General features: G+C 46.3%; 1 long non-coding RNA gene across 2 annotated transcripts in view; it reads right to left on the bottom strand.

Moving 5' to 3' along the window:
- Positions 1–502: 502 nt before the first annotated feature.
- LOC143787782 (uncharacterized) overlaps positions 503–6,000 on the bottom strand; it is a 42,820-nt gene continuing 37,322 nt past the window's right edge. For both annotated transcript variants that reach the window (XR_013218466.1, XR_013218465.1), the window contains exon 5: positions 503–1,464. This is a non-coding gene — a long non-coding RNA (uncharacterized LOC143787782). The remainder of the gene's footprint in view (positions 1,465–6,000) is intronic.

The raw sequence follows: 6,000 nt of genomic DNA, 5'->3' as shown, positions 1-6,000 counted from the left end.
AGCTCACTACATACAGATTTATACAGCCACCACTAGGTGGAGCTTACTATATACAGATTTATATACCCACCACTAGGGGGAGCTCACTACATACAGATTTACACAGCCACCACTAGGTGGAGCTCACTACTTACAAATTTTTACAGCCACCACTAGAGGGAGCTCACTGCATGCAGATTTATGTTGTGACCATTAAAGGTAGCTCTCTGAATACATTTAAGATCCCAATTGATCTGCTCTTGCAGTACAAATCAATATACATTGAGCCCCCTAGGGATGACTGCAATCACTGATATTTATATAATTTGTTTTTGAAAAGTGCTCCAAAAGCTGTTAGTGGGGAGTTGGGTTGATTCTAATTTTTTTTAGGGCTCTTGCATTTTTTGTCTACAATGTTCTCCTATCTATTGGATTGGCACAGCACTGAGCAGGAGCAGGGGTAGCACTCACACCCATATTGTTTCTGAGCGGTCCTAAATCATGAATGATCCTCTGCACGTAACATAACAGTATCATATAGGACACACTTTATTGGGGGTGGGAGGCTGTTACAGATTTTGCATCGAGGCTTAGCTGCTCTATGTAACCCCATGGTCAATCAGCCCGATGTTTGTATGTGTCAATGCCTTCCATTCTCCAGCGTTGGCTGAATGTCATAATGAGTCTTGCAAAGTGTCTGGTTGAACATCATTGATCTTCAGGGACAATTTATGAAATGACCCCTCGTTCTGCCGTATCCTCTTGCGTTCAGTCTGTAAACGCTTGTGTAATCCCGAGGAGATGAGGATCTGGCTCTGCGGCGCTCAGAAACGCATCACGGAGCAGCGAGGAAGTTAATTTGTGAAGACCGTGTTTCCTATCAGTGTGAGGGCGGCTTCGTTACACCCAGAAGCTCTAATGTAACCTAATGGACATGTCCTGCTAACGGAGAACGTGCAACCCTAACACACGCAAGCTGTCCTCGCCGCGCTGTTTGCATCTCATAATAATTACCGCCATCGCCATAACGCTCATTTAGCTGATTATAGAGCAATATGCTAATGTGTGTACAGAGGGGCGGCCGCCATTGACGGCTCATGTAATGCGGCACGAGCGGGCTCTTGTATTATTCCAGGGCCGTTTGGTCGGGACGAGCCGTCATTACCTCCTAATGTGCCAGTTACTTTATTTCCAATCATCTAGAGATATTTTCTCGCTCTTATCACGGGCACGCCATTCCTCTTCCTTTATTTCCAATACGGCAACCATTAGCTTAATTTTACCAATATTCCCGTAGAGGCTTTTTCTGCCGAAAGTAAATTAACTTGCAGACTTCCTAAGGATCATGGAGCCCACTGGCAGCAAAGTTATTAGTGCAGCCGAAATTCAGCTGCCGGAAACAATCACTTCGAGAAACGCAGTCGTAACAATCATGCTTCTTTCCAGGGCAGGTAAATCAATCCTTGCATCCAGAATTATTGGTTCCTGAAAAAATAAAGAATAATGACGGAATAAACAACCAACTTTATGCTTCAAGATCTCTGCTTGCTGTGAGTGGACAGAAGGTTTATGACCCAGCCTGACCGCTTACTTCTCATTTTTGGAAATTTTATATAATTTGTATCCAGTCTGCGGAATGTTCAGCTGCAGAGATTATACTCTAGAGCGATACATTTCACCTGCACTGATACATAGTAACAAGATCCTGCTCCTCCAGGAGCCCGAGACTCCTCCACAGTCTCCCAGCATAATGTATGAAAATATTCCTCTGTGCTAAATTCCTAACCCCTGTCCCCACCAGCGTAACAGCGTCAGCCATGATTAGCATTATCTAGTATTATCATTAATTTCTCTCTTTCTATATGTAGCTGTATGAGTAATATAGGACTTTTATATACATATATATGGGTTTGAGTGAAAAGGGACACAATTTTAAATGTTAACTATATCAATATGTATCTTTTTCCTAATTAGGCAGTCACATTGGAGGGAGCCTTGCTGGGGCAAAAACATCACCATCCACACTGACAGGTGCAGAATAATCTCTTGATTTTAGCCTATAAATGATAATTCCGCACTTGTCACAGCGCAGAATGATGATGATGTTTGAGCCCAAGCTGTGCGTTGGCAGCATCGCCTGTGCGGGATCTTCTGACAGAAGAGAATGCATCTGAAGATGATCTGCAACCCCTCTGACAAATACAGACGAACAAGAAAATCACATCAGCAGCATCACTGGATTCGAGTACTGGACTGACCAAACTAGCAAAACTGCATGCACTCGTGCTCAATGTGCTAGGTTGGCAAATTAAATAAGAAAAAAAACCTTGGGGTGTGACTACTAACTCCAAAAGGTTCCTGCATGCAGGGATACATGATAAGATTCTGTCTGCAGTCACCACTAGGGGGAGCTCCCTGTGTACAGAGATACATGATAAGCTCCTGTCTGCAGTCACCACTAGGGGGAGCTCCCTGTATACAGAGATACATGATAAGATCCTGTCTGCAGTCACCACTAGGGGGAGCTCCCTGTATACAGAGATACATGATAAGATCCTGTCTGCAGCCACCACTAGGGGGAGCTCCCTGTATACAGAGATACATGATAAGATCCTGTCTGCAGTCACCACTAGGGGGAGCTCCCTGTATACAGAGGTACATGATAAGATCCTGTCTGCAGTCACCACTAGGGGGAGCTCCCTGTACACAGAGATATATGATAAGATCCTGTCTGCAGTCACCACTAGAGGGATCTCCCTGTATACAGAGATACATGATAAGATCCTGTCTGCAGTCACCACTAGGGGGAGCTCCCTGTATACAGAGATACATGATAAGATTCTGTCTGCAGCCACCACTAGGGGGAGCTCCCTGTATACAGAGATGCATAAGATCCTGTCTGCAGTCACCACTAGGGGGAGCTCCCTGTATACAGAGATACAAGATAAGATCCTGTCTGCAGTCACCACTAGGGGGAGCTCCCTGTATACAGAGATACATGATAAGATTCTGTCAGCAGCCACCACTAGGGGGAGCTCCCTGTATACAGAGATACATAAGATCCTGTCTGCAGTCACCACTAGGGGGAGCTCCCTGTATACAGAGATACATGATAAGATTCTGTCTGCAGTCACCACTAGGGGGAGCTCCCTGTATACAGAGATACATGATAAGATCCTGTCTGCAGCCACCACTAGGGGGAGCTCCCTGTATACAGAGATACATGATAAGATCCTGTCTGCAGTCACCACTAGGGGGAGCTCCCTGTATACAGAGGTACATGATAAGATCCTGTCTGCAGTCACCACTAGGGGGAGCTCCCTGTACACAGAGATATATGATAAGATCCTGTCTGCAGTCACCACTAGAGGGAGCTCCCTGTATACAGAGATACATGATAAGATCCTGTCTGCAGTCACCACTAGGGGGAGCTCCCTGTATACAGAGATGCATAAGATCCTGTCTGCAGTCACCACTAGGGGGAGCTCCCTGTATACAGAGATACATGATAAGATTCTGTCTGCAGCCACCACTAGGGGGAGCTCCCTGTATACAGAGATGCATAAGATCCTGTCTGCAGTCACCACTAGGGGGAGCTCCCTGTATACAGAGATACATGATAAGATTCTGTCAGCAGCCACCACTAGGGGGAGCTCCCTGTATACAGAGATACATAAGATCCTGTCTGCAGTCCCCACTAGGGGGAGCTCCCTGTATACAGAGATACATGATAAGATCCTGTCTGCAGTCACCACTAGGGGGAGCTCCCTGTATACAGAGATACATGATAAGATCCTGTCTGCAGTCACCACTAGGGGGAGCTTTCTGTATACAGAGATACATGATAAGATCCTGTCTGCAGTCACCACTAGGGGGAGCTCCCTGTATACAGCGATACATGATAAGATTCTGTCTGCAGCCACCACTAGGGGGAGCTCCCTGTATAGAGATACATGATAAGATCCTGTCTGCAGTCACCACTAGGGGGAGCTCCCTGTATACAGAGATACATGATAAGATCCTGTCTGCAGCCACCACTAGGGGGAGCTCCCTGTATACAGAGATACATGATAAGATCCTGTCTGCAGCCACCACTGGGGGGAGCTCCCTGTATACAGAGATACATGATAAGATCCTGTCTGCAGTCACCACTAGGGGGAGCTCCGTGTATACAGAGATACATGATAAGATCCTGTCTGCAGTCACCACTAGGGGGAGCTCCCTGTATACAGAGATACATGATAAGATCCTGTCTGCAGCCACCACTAGGGGGAGCTCCCTGTATACAGATACACATGATAAGATCCTGTCTGCAGTCACCACTGGGGGGGGGGGGGTCTCCCTGTATACAGAGATACACGATAAGATTCTGTCTGCAGTCACCACTAGGGGGAGCTCCCTGTATACAGAGATACATGATAAGATCCTGTCTGCAGTCACCACTAGGGGGAGCTCCCTGAATACAGAGATACATGATAAGATCCTGTCTGCAGCCACGACTAGGGGGAGCTCCCTGTATACAGAGATACATGATAAGATCCTGTCTGCAGCCACCACCAGGGGGAGCTCCCTGTATATAGAGATACATGATAAGATCCTGTCTGTAGTCACCACTAGGGGGAGCTCCCTGTATACAGAGATACATGATAGGATCCTGTCTGCAGTCACCACTAGGGGGAGCTACCTGTATACAGAGATACATTATAAGATCCTGTCTGCAGCCACCACTAGGGGGAGCTCCCTGTATACAGAGATACATGATAAGATCCTGTCTGCAGTCACCACTAGGAGGAGCTCCCTGTATACAGAGATACATGATAAGATTCTGTCTGCAGTCACCACTAGGGGGAGCTCCCTGTATACAGAGATACATGATAGGATCCTGTCTGCAGCCACCACTAGGGGGAGCTCCTGTATACAGAGATGCATGATAAGATCCTGTCTGCAGCCACCACTAGGGGGAGCTCCCTGTATACAGAGATACATGATAAGATCCTGTCTGCAGTCACCACTAGGGGGAGCTCCTGTATACAGAGATACATGATAAGATCCTGTCTGCAGCCACCACTAGGGGGAGCTCTCTGTATACAGAGATACATGATAAGATCCTGTCTGCAGCCACCACTAGGGGGAGCTCCTGTATACAGAGATACATGATAAGATCCTGTCTGCAGCCACCACTAGGGGGAGCTCCCTGTATACAGAGATACATGATAAGATCCTGTCTGCAGTCACCACTAGGGGGGGGGGGGAGCTCCCTGTATACAGATATACATGATAAGATCCAGTCTGCAGTCAAGATCTCTGCTTGCTGTGAGTGGACAGAAGGTTTATGACCCAGCCTGACCGCTTACTTCTCATTTTTGGAAATTTTATATAATTTGTATCCAGTCTGCGGAATGTTCAGCTGCAGAGATTATACTCTAGAGCGATACATTTCACCTGCACTGATACATAGTAACAAGATCCTGCTCCTCCAGGAGCCCGAGACTCCTCCACAGTCTCCCAGCATAATGTATGAAAATATTCCTCTGTGCTAAATTCCTAACCCCTGTCCCCACCAGCGTAACAGCGTCAGCCATGATTAGCATTATCTAGTATTATCATTAATTTCTCTCTTTCTATATGTAGCTGTATGAGTAATATAGGACTTTTATATACATATATATGGATTTAAGTGGAAAGGGACACAATTTTAGATGTTAACTATGTATCTATATGTATCTTTTTCCTAATTAGGCAGTCACATTGGAGGGAGCCTTGCTGGGGCAAAAACATCGCCATCCACACTGACAGGTGCAGAATAATCTCTTGATCTTAGCCTATAAATGATAATTCTGCACTTGTCACAGCGCAGAATGATGATGTTTGAGCCCAAGCTGTGCATTGGCAGCATCGCCTGTGCGGGATCTTCTGACAGAAGAGAATGCATCTGAAGATGATCTGCAACCCCTCTGACAAATACAGACGAACAAGAAAATCACATCAGCAGCATCACTGGATTCGAGTACTGGACTGACC

The sequence above is a fragment of the Ranitomeya variabilis genome, chromosome 8, assembly GCF_051348905.1.
Source record: "Ranitomeya variabilis isolate aRanVar5 chromosome 8, aRanVar5.hap1, whole genome shotgun sequence".
In the NCBI taxonomy this organism is placed as follows: domain Eukaryota; kingdom Metazoa; phylum Chordata; class Amphibia; order Anura; family Dendrobatidae; genus Ranitomeya; species Ranitomeya variabilis.
This window is presented reverse-complemented; position numbering and strand designations above follow the sequence as displayed.